We start from the raw sequence: 14,361 nt of genomic DNA, 5'->3' as shown, positions 1-14,361 counted from the left end.
TTTTACCAGCATTATGTTAGGCACTGTATTAGCAATGAAAAGAAATATAGTGAATATGTGTGTCGGGGGATACAAAGGAGAAAACTAGAAATGAGGGTTGAATAAATTTATCTTTGGCTTCCTTGATTTTAGAACATATGCAAGTTGATTCTGCAACACTGATTCAATGTTAGTAAGAGGGCTGTGTTTTAAACAGGAAAAATAACAAGCAAAGCTAGTGCTGAAATTCACGGTAGGTATACCAATAGATTTCTTCCAACTTGATGTTATTTCTCATTTACCTAGGTATGAATTTTTTTTGCATGGATACATATTGTTATCTAGGAATATACAGTTCATGGAATTAGAAGGAGATTATAGCACTATAGTGGACTGCCTCTGTAATGAGTCTTTGACATCTTGTCTGCCTCCTTTTTACAGTTAATCTTAGCCTGTTCAGGAAGAGTATATTCTAACTTTCTTAATCTTTGACCATTTTCAGGTATCTACTGTTCTTCATTTTTCAAAGTAGCTTTGCAAAAAATTATGAATATACAAGAGCAGCACCTCAAGTCAGAAATTTTATTCTGATATTACTGGAAAAGTTTAAGTGGCCTACTCTGTGATCATATCCTACAAGGTATTTGTAATGTAATGAAGCAGAAATGTATATTTTTCCAGTTCTTCACATGATACCAACTCCTAGCCTCATAAGGACAGTATAGCTTTTGGCTTTCATTTTGGCTGGAATTTTAAATGTATTATTTTCAAACTTTCTCTTACTGAATAGTCTATTTCAAGACTGCTGGTAGCTGCTAGGATCTGGCTTTTAAAGGAAAGAACTGCCATAGAGCCGCCAGAAAAAATAAAAATAAAAGATAAAAATTTGAGTAGTTTGTTAAAACCTCTGAAAAATAAAATACATGCAATGAAGAATAACTGTTGTGGCACAGTGCAGTTTTCTTATTGGTGTACAAGGGAATTTAATGTGAATACTATTATTTGCAGAAAGTCACTTTTGTCTATTTCCCAACTCATGCTAATAGCTTACCAATGTGAAAGTTTCTTGCTTAATTGACTTTGACTTCAATTAAGAAGTTAAATGAGTAAATTCTAGCCTTTGCATAGGGGCTTTCAGGGTTGAGCTATGAGAAACAGCTTGCAGGTTGTTTAGACTTAGAAATACAGTTGTTTTTGTAAAGGGCCACCAACATGTATGTGCTGATACCCTTATAAATGCTGAATGAATGTCTTCCATATTTATGTACTACAATAGTAGTAGGAGGCCAAGGCAGCTGATGGGGGCTTGCTGAGAGAATCAGGAATGCCTAGTCTTTTCTCACAGAGGCTACCTCTGCATTCTCCCACCCCCAACCACAGCCTTGACACATAAACCCAATCATAGAATCATTATGGTTGGAAAAGACCTCTAAGATCATCCAGTCCAACCATCCCACCACTATCACCCATTAAACCGTGTCCCTAAGCACCACGTCTACCTGTTTTGAATCAACTGCTGAGGCATAACAAGCCATAGGTGTAAGAAACTTAAAGGCCAGAATAGCCTAATAAATCTTTCATTAGGCTTAAGTTTAGCAAATAATACGGCCTGAGGAGCACCAGTGGAAAGATAGTTGTTTTTAAAAGTGACAACCTTTACTTTTCCATCACGGGCATAATTGCCTTATCCGTGACTTAGGTATGAAAAACAGTTCTTCAGACTTAAAAACTACATGTCTGTAATAGCTGAAATAGTGAAGAAGAAAGTTAGCACATGAATAAGGCCCCTTTGAGGGCTAGTCTAATTGGCAATCTTGCCTCAGCAATCACAGTCACTTTGCTAAGGTACTACTAAACTCTGTGTAGGAGTGAAAAATAAAAATAGTCTTGAAAACCTTTATTGTTCCAGACTATGTCTTTGAGCAAGTTGTATAATAGCAAGACAAAATAGCTTCAAGTGCTGGGTCAGTCCAGGGCACCAAAAAATGGTATTCCGCAGCTTGAAACTGATCTGAGAGAAAGCTTCCATTAGAGAGAAAGGGTTAGAAACTCTCCATGGATCATAGAATCACAGAATATCCCGAGTAAAAAGGGACCCACAAGGATCATTAAGTCTAACTCCTGGCTACACATAGGACTACCTCAAAATCAGACCGTATGTCTGAGAACGTTGTCCAAACTTTTCTTGAACTCTGGCAGGCTCGGAGCCATGACCACTGCCCTGGGGAGCCAATCCCAGTGCCCAATCACCAGTGCAGAACCTTTTCCTAACACCCAGACTCACCCTCCCCTGTCCTAGTTCCATGCTGTTCTCCTGTTGCTGTACCCTGAGAGCAGAGCTCAGCTCCGGTTCCTCCACTCCCCTTGTGAGGAAGCTGCAGGCCACCCTTGGCCTGCTCTGCTCTGGGCTGAACAACCCAGGAGACCTCAGCCACTATAGATACGTCTTCCCCTCTAGCTCCTTCCCCATCTTTGTAACCCTCCTTTGGACGCACTCTAATAGTATTATGTCCTTCTTATGTTGTGGTGCCCCAGACTGCTCATAGTACTCTAGGTGAGGCTGCACCAGCACATAACAGAGTGGGACAATCCCCTCGATCAGCTGGTAGTGCTGTGCCTGATGCACCTGAAGATATGGTTGGCCCTCCTGGGTGCTAGGGCACACTACTTGCTCACATTAAACTTACCATCGACCAAAACTCCCAAATCCCTTTCTGCAGGGCTGCTTTCCATCCTCTCATCCCTCAGTCTGTACGTACAGCCAGGTTGCCCCTTCCCAGGTGTAGAATCTGGCACTTGCTCTTGTTCAACTTCACGTGGTTGGTGATTGCCCAGTGCTCTAATTTGTCAAGATCTCTCTGCAAGGCCTTTCTACCCTCAAATGAATTGACAGATCCTCTTCCTCATTTAGCATTATCTGGAAGGTTCGCGTGTGTTGGAGATCGCTTAAAAAAACATGGAAGAAAACTAGCTCTAAAATAGAGCCCTGGGGAGCCACACTAGTGACTGGCTGCCAGCTTGGTGTAACCCCATTTGCTATAACCCTTTGAGGCCAACTCATCAGCCAGGTTTTCACCTATCATAATATGTATTTGTCTAGCTGTATGCTGGACGTTTTGCCCAAAAGTAAGAAACAATATTGAAGGCTTTGCTGAAATCCAAACATATTACACCAACTGGCTTCCATTGGTCAGATAGATGGGTAACCTTGTCATAAAATGAAATTAAGTCAGTTAAATTAGTTAGGACTTTCACCTTGTGAACTCGTGTTCGCTGTGACCAATGACTGCTGTCTTTCAAGTGTTTTTTGATAACTTTCGGAATAATCTTCTCCTTGTAAGGTCTAAGAAGCCTCAGACCTTGCAGCACTATGGAGCTATCTCTGAAAGCTTTTTCAGGAGAAAGAATGGATTTCAGGGGGTGGGGCCTCCAGGAAGTAGGTTGATTTGGGAACAAAAAGAGCCCACAAACTTGTGTAAACAGGCTGAGAGGTATCACCCATCACAACCTCCAGGAAGGAAATCTGAGTTGGGGAAAAAAACCTTTTATGTTGAATGTTATATTATTTTTCTTCATGTATAAAAAGACTGATTCTTAGTGTGAATGAGACTGTGTAGTCTCTGGCCATTGGCTATGCTCAACAAATCTCATTGAAACTTGTTGTTGTTGTTGTTGTTTTTGATTATTTTTTTTAACAGACATTAATGTCTTTGATATTTAATGAATAAAGAATGTCATTCTCAAGTAATGTTTAATTATTGTTAGTATTTAAGGAGAGAGTTTCACTTGGATAGCTCTTCCACACACAAATGCTTCTGTATCACAGTCATTTTAATTACCAAGAAGATTTACAAAAATATATTTATTACAAATATGCCCTATGTAACATAGATTTTCCTACTTCTGTACACAAAAGCAACTGTGTCCTGTAGTTTGCAACCTATGCTAATTTTCATGCAAAATCTAATAAATGCTGTAATTAACTTCTTTTCCAAGTGTGTTTTATGGTGTTAAATCAACTGTACAAGCAAGTCACACTCATGTTCTTCTTAAACACCCACTGATGAATGCCTATTGCTTCCTACTTTAGGAAAAAAAAATAAAAAGAGGAAGATTTTTCTTTGCATTGAAAATCCAATTAAAGCAACAAGGTGGCAGGAATGATATCAATTCCTATGAAACCAGTATTGCATGACATGCTGTTTACAAGCCATCATTAGGGCCTATGGGAACTGTTGTACTAATCTGCAGTACAGCAAAATCAACACAGAAACAAACCAATTGTTGACCTATTTTTTGGTAGTCCACCATTGCTGTCAGAAGTTTAGATGGACCCTGGGAGTGACTTGTTAAGGAGTTGCCAAAACAAAAAACTCTAGTACGGATGGAGGAGGCAGGAAAGTGAGTTACTGCTTCTACCTCTCGTTGCTTTGTGGCAGCTCAGGTCATAGAACCACAGAATGGTTGAGTTTAGAAGTGACCTGTAGTCATCTGGTCTAAACCCCCAGCCTGCTCAAGCTTGGCCACCTAGAGCAGGTCATTCCTACTATCCAAATAAAAATTCTGTCCAATGAAGACATATTTTGCAATAAAAACAGCAGACTAAAACAGATCAGGAAAGTTTCTGTCAGTGTCCTTGATAGACTGTTGAAGAAGTAGGCAAGAACTTACTGCTTATAATGTCTTTGATTTATGTTATTATCAACTTCAAATATGATATAAAAATAAGTAAAGTAGGAAAAAGTCCTCAGTCATTCTGTCAGCACCTATTAAGATCTAAGTGTGTTCCCTATAAAAATGATGGTGATTGTACATTTGGCTGTGTGCGAGTTGATTGTAGAATGCTCTAAAAATGTTGTGCTGGCGATTATGTTAAATACGGGTCTTTTTCTGTCTGCTTTTGGTGCAGCTACATTGGAAGGCTTCACATTTCCTGACTATAATCTGGTACATTAGGTGGAGACTGAATGGGTAAAATAGAGAGCAAGCGATATACATTGTATGCAAGTGTTGCTGGTGTGTTTGGGCTGTTGACATGTCGAGTCCCATTCATGAAGGGCTGTGTCTGTGCCACTGATTTATGTGCATGTAAATTCTTTGCTCCCCTGGAAATTACAGAAAATCTGTTGCCAAAGAAAATATCACATTCTTAGAAATCAAAAATTGGAGGCAACACTAGGAAGATGCAGTCTTCTTGCACGTATCTTGTGTGCCAGACATGTATATATCTTACTAGAAGATTATAAATCAAATAAATCAAATTAATATTATGAATTAAAAGGTTTAGGTTAGAAAACAAGGTACTATAGTAAAATGTCATGGGTTTTTGGAAAGAAGTGTGATTTCTGTATTATTTTTTAATATGTGAACATTTGGTAATAAGAAAGAACCCCCACCCTACCCTCATGTAATTTTTGATTACCTTTTCTTTTTTCTTTTAAGAAGTTATTATAATTAAATTCCTATTAAAAAGCATTTGCCAAGCAAAATTTCTAGCAACTACTGCAAAGAACTTGCAGATGTGCTCAGCACTGTATTCCCACATTGCAAAGGTATTGCCTTTTATTTGGGTCATTCTTGTCACTGTCTACCATGCTTTACTTTACATTTAGTCATCCTAAAACCAAAAAGTATTGTTTCCAAAAAAACTTAAAAATGTGGATCAGCTGTACAAGAATATAAAGAGGGCATCTGAAATATTCAGGGAAAATACTCTTCTCTTACCTCAGGGTAAGGATGTGGCTGTTGTTTATCTTGTTTTTCTGCTCTGAAAATGAGTTGGCCGGTGACTTATGATTGTTTGAGGCTTGGAGGACAGAGGAGTGAGGGCTACTATCTCTCTAGTACTGCAAAAGGTTGAGATTTTTTTTTCCTTTTGTAGTCGACAGATCCTGCATATGTGGACCGTATGCAACATCCCCCCAGTTGTCAGAGGAACTTTCCTCAAGTGTTATAGTCTCCAAGAAGAAATCTCTAAAATATCTGTTAACCTTATGGTTTTAACATTCCTCAGGTAATGCACTCCCTTAAGAGTTAAAATGGATTAGGATGTCCTGTACAAATAGCTCTGGCTAAAATCTATAAATGCTGAGTGCTTTACCCGTTTAGAGAATCTAAAGCAAAGGGCATCAATCTTTTATGCTCTTACCTTTAAATTTATGTTGATCTCAAGAGATGGTGCTATCAGACATAATGACATAAAGTGTCAGAAACAGAATTTTCGTTGAAGTTTCTTTGCATTTCAGTTTGTCATTTGAAAAAAAATATATCTTGGATATATCCCTTTTCTAAGTATTTGGTAAGTGTTGACAGAATTGCAAGTCATTGCCATGTAAACAGAAATAAAACCTTCATTATTATAACACTGAACTTTTGTCTAGAGAGCCATTATGTAACAAAGCACATAATTTAATTGACTTTCCTTATTTAGTATGTTCTACCCTAACTACAGGATATGAATATGTTGGTGACTTCATTACACTGAAAGAAATTACTCATTTATCAAACATCAGCTCAACTGTCATATTATTTCTATAATAGCTTTGGTTCTTTGAGGAGTTTTTGGCATGTACGATATCTTTTGAGTTCTGAATGAATTTGAATGAGTATGGTTAATGCTCTGTTTGTTTGTAGATTAAGAAATACATATCCAAACCAACCACTTCCCTCTCCTTTTTATCCTTCCCCCTACATTCAGAAGTTGATTCAGCATAACAGTTACTGGAAATGGGAAATTAAGTATCCAATTATTTTAAATTATTTCTGTATTACCATATCTTTTAAGAAACTGGGGAAATTACTGAAGGATTATTGGTTTGTAGGTTTCCAGTGGTTAGTGGTAATTTATTACAAGAAGCATTCTGATAGTATCTAATGACATGAAGGCATAATTAAATATGTTCCTGCAATAGTTTTTGTAAAACTTACTCTCAGTTCTTCTGTTTTAATCTTATTGATACACTACACCAGTGAAACTTCCATTTTAAAAAGGGTATATTGTTATATTGCTATACTGTTTTTATTATATATGCTGTTCTTTCAGCAGCTTGAAATTGCACATCTTTGATTTATGTTCATCCTTCTCAAAACTTTATAAACACTGTTCCCTTCATATAGGAAGGCCTCCTGTTCAAGAATGTGATTAAGATACTTTTTATTCCCAAATTTACTGGAGAATTCAAATACATCTGCTGTTTATTTTAACAAGATTTCTAGCATGCAAGAACTTCTCCTTCCATAATTAGTGTTATGGAATGAATTGATCTGTTGAAACCTGAATACATTTTTAAATGTAGGAAACTCATCAGGGTAACTTTTGAATTTGAAAATATTTATTCTGTGACTACTTAGCAAGAACTGTCTTCTAACTCTGCTTTCTTGCTGGCCTGATTGCTGTATTTTGGTATTTTTGACAATTAAATTCTTGTTCTCTTAGACATTTCTGCATTTACCTCTTAACATTGGAAAAACTTCTATTTCCCTTTTGATCAAATGTGTTCAAATATGTTCAAATTAGCTTCCATAAGCAAGAAGGAAAAAAAAAAAAAAAGAAGCACAAGATGTTCTTTTATGTGGAATAACAACTGGAATATTTAGAAACAGGGCAGCTCCAAAAGGGTAATGAAGATGAGGTGAACTCTGATGTCATAAAAATCCAGGTTCTTGGCCTCCCTGTCCCCTGAGGAGTTTTGATTCTACAGAAACAAATCAAATTCCTCTTTTCTAGCCTCCTGTGCCACTTAAGATGCTGACTAAGCTGTTTCAGCACTTTGATCTCTTGCCATGATATGGTCCTAGTTCCACTTTCATCCCCTTAAAATGTATTCTCTCACAGCAGAGAATTTGGCCCTAAGGAATAAGCATGAAGATTTTTTCTCCCCCGTTTCCATTAAATCCTGCCTAGATGGCTGTCCTTGTTGAGCATACAAGCTGCTAAGTTATTCCCTGAGGATTTAGTTTTTATCCCACTAACATTTGAGAATTGACAAAACCTTTAACAAACCACTTGAAATGAATGGAATGCTTCCAAGGAAAGGAAATCAATTAAGAATTAACATTCTGGGGGCTGGTAGCATTGGATGCAAGCCTGGCGTATTCTCTGTGAGGTACAGCTTTTGGTGAAGGCTTGAACCAAGTGCAAGGTAATATGTACAGCATGTTTCAGTGCTGTTCTGAAATGGCATCCTGTCTAGCTTGCAGCTCTCTGCCAGACGGACCGTGGACTTTGATCAGTTCTGTGTCATGTCTGCCCACCCTCTGCTTTGGAGCCCCTAGTGTGGCTTGCGTTAGACATCATTACATTATTGAAATTTGTTTCCCTTGTCTGAATCCCTTTTGAAGTGTAAGTCTGTGATTGACTAATACAAAGGGTGTACTACAAGACTTGTTGCTTAGGAGACTTCACTCCTTTTCCTGTACTTCACAAATTTAAGTAAAGGTGCTGTCATGCTTCTCTTGCTTCCCCTTATGATCAAAATAAGTTGAAGTATTTTCAATAAATGTGAAGTGAAACAATATCAGGGCTTTGTGCATCTATTTTCAGTATTTTTTAAGAGAGGTAATTAGCATCTTTACCTTTGTTATGCAGGACAGACACAGAAAGAATAGAAATTAAGTTTCTGAAATTCAGTCTAGTCCTCTGCTCAACAGGACACGTGATAACTTCCTTTTGTTGGTACAGTTTGGGTATTTATAAGGATCAAAGACCAGATCAAAGACATGCTTGTGGGCATGTGACAATTTTTAGGTGGTCACCACAACTTAAGCCCCCAAACAATTAAAATTAAATTACATTAATTATTTAATTTATTACTAATTAATTAATTAATTTTAAATTAAATTAAAGCAACTTAACCCCCCAAACAATTAATTTGTTTTGAAAAGGAATACAACCTTAGCATTAGCTATGCTCAGTTACCCATCTGCGCTGCACTGTTCTGATGGTAAAGTAGCTTAACAGCTTTCATCCAGCTTTTGTTGGGGATCATCTAGCCAAAACAACCATGAATTAGACTGCATATGTGTGGATATGTGATTCTACAGCCATGGCTGTAGTTCTGCATGCTTTTTTCTGTTGCATTTTGTTACCCTGTGTAATTACGTTTTCATTGCATTACTACCATGAAAGCTGTTAATCAAATCTGATTTGAATTAAATCTCTTTTTCTTTTGTTTGACAGATGATGTCACTAATATTGCTCAGAAATCCCTCCTTGCTGATGAAAAAGAGGATGTGCCAATAGGAATAGGACTTGTGGTGTGGAAAATCCCAGTACAAACATACTTCTTGACTTCACTACTGGTGCTGCTCAGTGTTAACTTCTTTAATGTAAAATAAAACACAACTGCCTCGGGGCCTGAGGACAAGAGAAAGGTACTGTGCATTATCACTATGTTGATTGCTCAGAAGAAGAATAAAGCTAAAAAGTAGTTACATGTTTATCAATTTATTACAGACAATATCACTCGGAACTTCACAGGTTATTTTTTTTCCTTTGTGCTGAGATAAACTTTCAACCCAACCAGATGTGCAGTCAGTAAAATAAGCCAAATCAGTACGAAGTTTGTATCTGCTTTAATGTGGTTCCCTTTATGTGGAGCCTTCCTGTATTCAGTGAATATATTTCTTGATATCAACATTTTCATACTTGTGATTTTTTTTTATTAATTGTGTGTGATTTTTTCTCCTCATAAAATCTTAAGTCCTCAGTACAGAAATGTTGCCCAGTGTCATACATTTGTCATATGCTTTCTAACCTCACTACTGTTCCTGTGTCCTGTATACCTGTCACCATTAATAAAGAAGAAAGTCTTTCACTAGAATCATAGAACTAGAGAATATCTTGAATTGGAAGGGACCCACAAGTATCATTGAGTCCAGCTCCTGGCTACAGACAGGACCACACAAAAATCAATCCATAGGTCTGAGAGGTGTTGTCTTAATGCTTCTGACTAGTTTGGTCCCTGTTAATGATAAGCTTCTTTGACAGACTTTCCAAACCTTCTGTTGACTTTTGTGTGTTTACTGTATGCACAAGTCCGGGCATTCAGAAAGCAGCTTTATGTGCTGTGCGTGAAAAGTCAATGGTTTGGTTGCCTTGAGAGACCATCTACTTATATGGGGAAAAATACCAGTTTCCTCCTATTGGAGAACTATGACAAGGATAAGAGTTTAACACAATGCCTAACTCTTGGCTTTCACATGTTGTAGTATTCCTACAGTGGAACTGCAGCGATAATGCAGTTAGTAGATTTAGAAATAGTAAGGGGAAAACCCCTACTCTGTAACTTACTGCAGCAAAATGCCATTGGATCCTAGAAATGAAATAATTCTAGAAAGACACTGAATATCATCAAGGTTAGTCAAAAAACTATATTGCCAAAGAATGAAGAAAGTAGCAGAAACCTAGAAAATATCCTTTCCTGGTAGATATTTTGCAGTTTGCATATTGAAATTGTTGCCTCGTTTTTGCTCACAAACCCTGCAATTATATTAAATATAGTGGGTAGTGAAAAACACTTATCTTCCACTTCTGATGGAAGGATAAATTATGACCTTAAGCAAGGAGAGTGCTATGAGAAATGACAGCTGTACAGTGCATAATCATTACTGAAAACATCCTGAAGATGGAAAGGGTAAAGTTTTTGTTTTCTTTTTAAACAATCAATCAAAAGAAAAGAAAAACAAACAAACCAAAGCAAAACAAAAACATAAGAGAAATGTCCTAGGGCCTATCTGGGTAGTATTTGATTGTCTTCTGTGACACTCAAGTACAGCTAATAGTTCATTAGTATTTTCTATTTTAATGCTTGAGAGAGAATAGCACAGTCATTATCAAAGAGTATATAAAGAGTGAAACAATGTCTAAAACAATTTTGTGTTCATTAATTACACTTTAGTATAGGGAAGAATTATTATAACTAAGTGTGTTTTGAGGGCAACAGACACACTAATGTGATCCTAAATTCTTTCTTCTGTAATTGGGTAGGCACTTCAACATTTACTTCTGACTTTAGATGCATCTAAAAAACTTTTTCATATCTATTTATTAATAATATAAAGTAGATGATAATGCTTTTGAAAAGAGTAAAAATGCTGATTTTTTTGCCTTGACTTTCTGCTAAGATGGATGCATTTGGATTTTAAATCTCAAAGGAGTGCTATTTAAAGATTTTTATTCTGTTGTCCTTGAGTTCCATCCTGTTCCTGTACATCTAAGCAGATGAACATACATTAACAAATTGATTTAGACTGAATATTTTATTTAGCTGACTCAGCATAATGAAAACGAAATGTTAAAGATACGAGAGTCTTCAACAACTAATGTATTTCTGAAACTTATTTTGTTACATGCAAATAATACATAAGGAGGCCTCATATTACCTGGCCTCATATACTTTACCTCATTAACTTATATACTACTTTATGAAAACATGAGCACAGGAATTTCTGTATTGCTTATGCAGATCTGCCCAATGCTACAGAAAAAAAATATATATAAATCTGGTCCCTGTTTATTTGATTAGTCATATTTCTTGCATATCAATGTCATATTTATTTGGTTAGACTGTTTCTGATATTTCCAAACTACCTCCTCAGAATGACTGTGTAAACACAAACATGTTTGTGCAAGAACGGTACTGATTTGAATGGGGACTGTTACATCATGCAGCTATGTGTGGGCACTTTGCTTTAAAGACTGCCTGTTTTTTCCTGTGAAAATTTGGGATTGCTGCAATGTAGTGGGTGTGGGGCCAGGCACATTTGTGTTTTTTAAATATCTCCTTTTTTTTTTTTTTTTTTTTTTTTCTGACTGATTGCAATTTTAGCAGATTTTACAGTCTTTTTATTTTTTCTTCTTCTCTCCTTCTCTCTCTCTTAAATTAATGCAATTTAAATCTTCAAAAACTTTGGTATTACTCATATGTTTCCTTTTTTTTTTTCCTTTCTCTCTCTCTCTCTTTTTTTTTTTTTTTTTTCTTAACAGCCTTTGAACAATCTATCTGTGCTGACTAATTATCTGCACAAATATTGTTTATGTACCCTACCATGTGACTACAAATCTATTACTCTTCAAACACAACAAATTGCTATAACCTGCTTATGTCTGGTTAGTTTCTCTTGCAAATATTCAGCTTTACTAAAAAGGTACTACATTTAGACATCTGATAGGTTTTAAGCTGCTGGCAGAATTCCCACATGCATTTTACAGTTAGATAAGTACATGGCTGGTAATGGTCTCGTTAAGATAAGATAGCTTAGTTATGTAAAAGGACTTCTCTGTTTTGAATGTTTGCAAGAAGTGTTAAAAAGACCTTTCCCGTATCACGGAAAGTCTTTCATATATTTAAGACTTGGTGTTGGATATTAAGCAAAACAGATCTTCAGTCTGTTATGAAGCTACTTGTCTATTCATAAATGGGTATGAATGGAAAAAGGAAGGTATGAATGAACCATGAGAAAACTTTAGCCTATATGGTATACATTCAATAAATAGTATGAGAACAAGAAGTTGAGAATTTTGACATCTTTTTATGATGCCATCTTTGTAATAATATACTTCTCTTGATAAATAGGGTCTCTCTTCCTTGTGGTTCTCTTTCTAGCTCTTTAAGAGTTTTGTTGTGGGGTTTTGTGCTTCTTTTTCAGCTCTAATATTCAATTGATTTGTTGAAAACATCAATAACACTGAACAGTGTATTATGAATATTGAATAACCTTGATGATATGGTCTAATTCTGGCAACATAAGTAAAAAAACAAACAAACAAACAAAAAAACACACTTTATGCATAGCAATTTTATAAATGTTGATTTTTCAGGAGAATAGTTTTGTATTATCTTATCACTTAAAACTTATCTTTTCTGAAGGAAACCTGTCCTGTACACACTTACTATAAATATACACATTTATGTTGAATATATTTTGTTAATATTGTATTACAAATAAACTTAAGCAACGGCATATTTTAAAATGTACTTTATATGTTTCCATATTATAACCAGCTTGAACAATAGCAATCAATTTCAGGTTGTCACTCGGTATCTCAATATTGCATTTCTTCAGTACTACAGGGTGATGTTTGTATTATTTTGACAATAATATTGAATTTTTTTTAATTCATTAAGACTTTTCTGTTCCTTTTCCACCTTGTGTTCCTCATCTTTCGTATTAAATCTAGTCAGTGTGCTTGAAAAATGCTGCATACCAAAACACTCCCATCTCACAGCTGAGTTCATTTTTTATTTAGTGTGAACTGTCAAAAAACAAACTTCAAGACAGACTAGAAAGTCTACCTTAAATTTCTTTGAAAAAAGGACTTCAGATGTTAACTTATTTGGTAGAATTACATTTATTAACATTTCCTATTTAGAAGTGTACTAGTAGATCTTTTGTATTTTGGTTATCGCAGGGAACAGAAATGAGGAAGGGAAAATATGGGGAAAAATAAAATATGTGTGAGTATAGAAACTGAATGAATAAAGCAGAACATGAACCTACCGATGCTAGCTGGAAAATACAAACCATCATAATGAAGAAAAAAGCCTTTTCCAGAGAATTCACTCTTTTAAGTCAGAATGAAGCTGAATAGCATAAATATACTTTCTAATTGCAAAATTGACCAACAGAATTCAAATTGGTGTTGAAAAATTGCTTGCTCATCAAAGATTTTAATTTGAAGATACAGTATGAGGATAGGCTACTAGATGGCATCACTTTCAGAAATTCTCTTAAATTCCATTTTATCCACTTTTAAACAAGCAATTTCATCTTGGGAAAATAAATTGTCTGCTGTGAAGTCTGAAACTTGTTTCACTGATTAAATCTCTGTGATCCTCTATACCTGAATTATTTTTAGATGTTAAGCCATGATGAGAAGTTATGACCAAAACTGACAAACAGATGTGTTAAACATTTATTATCTAGAAGAATTATCATTTTTTTGAAACCAGAAATTCTATGTACTGGAGGTTTATCAGATGCTTATTACCACAGTACCCTTCCCTGTCTTTCCCCTGCCCTGAGAACAGTAGTGGTTCATCCTCCAGGAAGAATCCTCTTACAGTTTAGGAAGGGGGAATAATAGAAACTGACCACATGAGTCAGTTGAAGAGTGTGGCAAAACAGTATGTAGACAGAATGATGGGTTTTGTAGGTGCGCTCTGAAGTCAGGACCATTGGGGATGCAAATCTGTATTTCATCTTGAAGATGAAAAAAGTGTTGAGGGGTGGGAGGAATCAGACTTAATTAAATCATTTGGATTGGGAGGAAAAAAAAAAAAGAAAGGAAGAAAAAAAAACAAGAAAGGAAGAAGAAGAAGAAAAAAAAAAAAAAACAACACAATTTGATCTCCTGACTGGTAACAAAGAGAACAATATCAG

General features: G+C 35.9%; 1 protein-coding gene across 5 annotated transcripts in view; it reads left to right on the top strand.

Annotated features, from left to right (window-relative positions):
• Positions 1 to 14,361, top strand: part of JAKMIP1 (janus kinase and microtubule interacting protein 1) — a 149,470-nt gene that overhangs the window by 39,974 nt on the left and 95,135 nt on the right. For 4 of the 5 annotated variants that reach the window (XM_027457410.3, XM_027457408.3, XM_072037789.1 and 1 more), the window contains exon 2: positions 9,158 to 9,351. The gene's annotated coding sequence lies outside the window, so the exon portion shown is untranslated. Of the gene's footprint in view, positions 1 to 9,157; positions 9,352 to 12,280; positions 12,421 to 14,361 lie in introns of those variants that run through there. The other variant, XM_005019447.6, reaches the window with a different exon arrangement.

The sequence above is a fragment of the Anas platyrhynchos genome, chromosome 4 (assembly GCF_047663525.1).
Source record: "Anas platyrhynchos isolate ZD024472 breed Pekin duck chromosome 4, IASCAAS_PekinDuck_T2T, whole genome shotgun sequence".
In the NCBI taxonomy this organism is placed as follows: Eukaryota; Metazoa; Chordata; class Aves; order Anseriformes; family Anatidae; genus Anas; species Anas platyrhynchos.
This window is presented reverse-complemented; position numbering and strand designations above follow the sequence as displayed.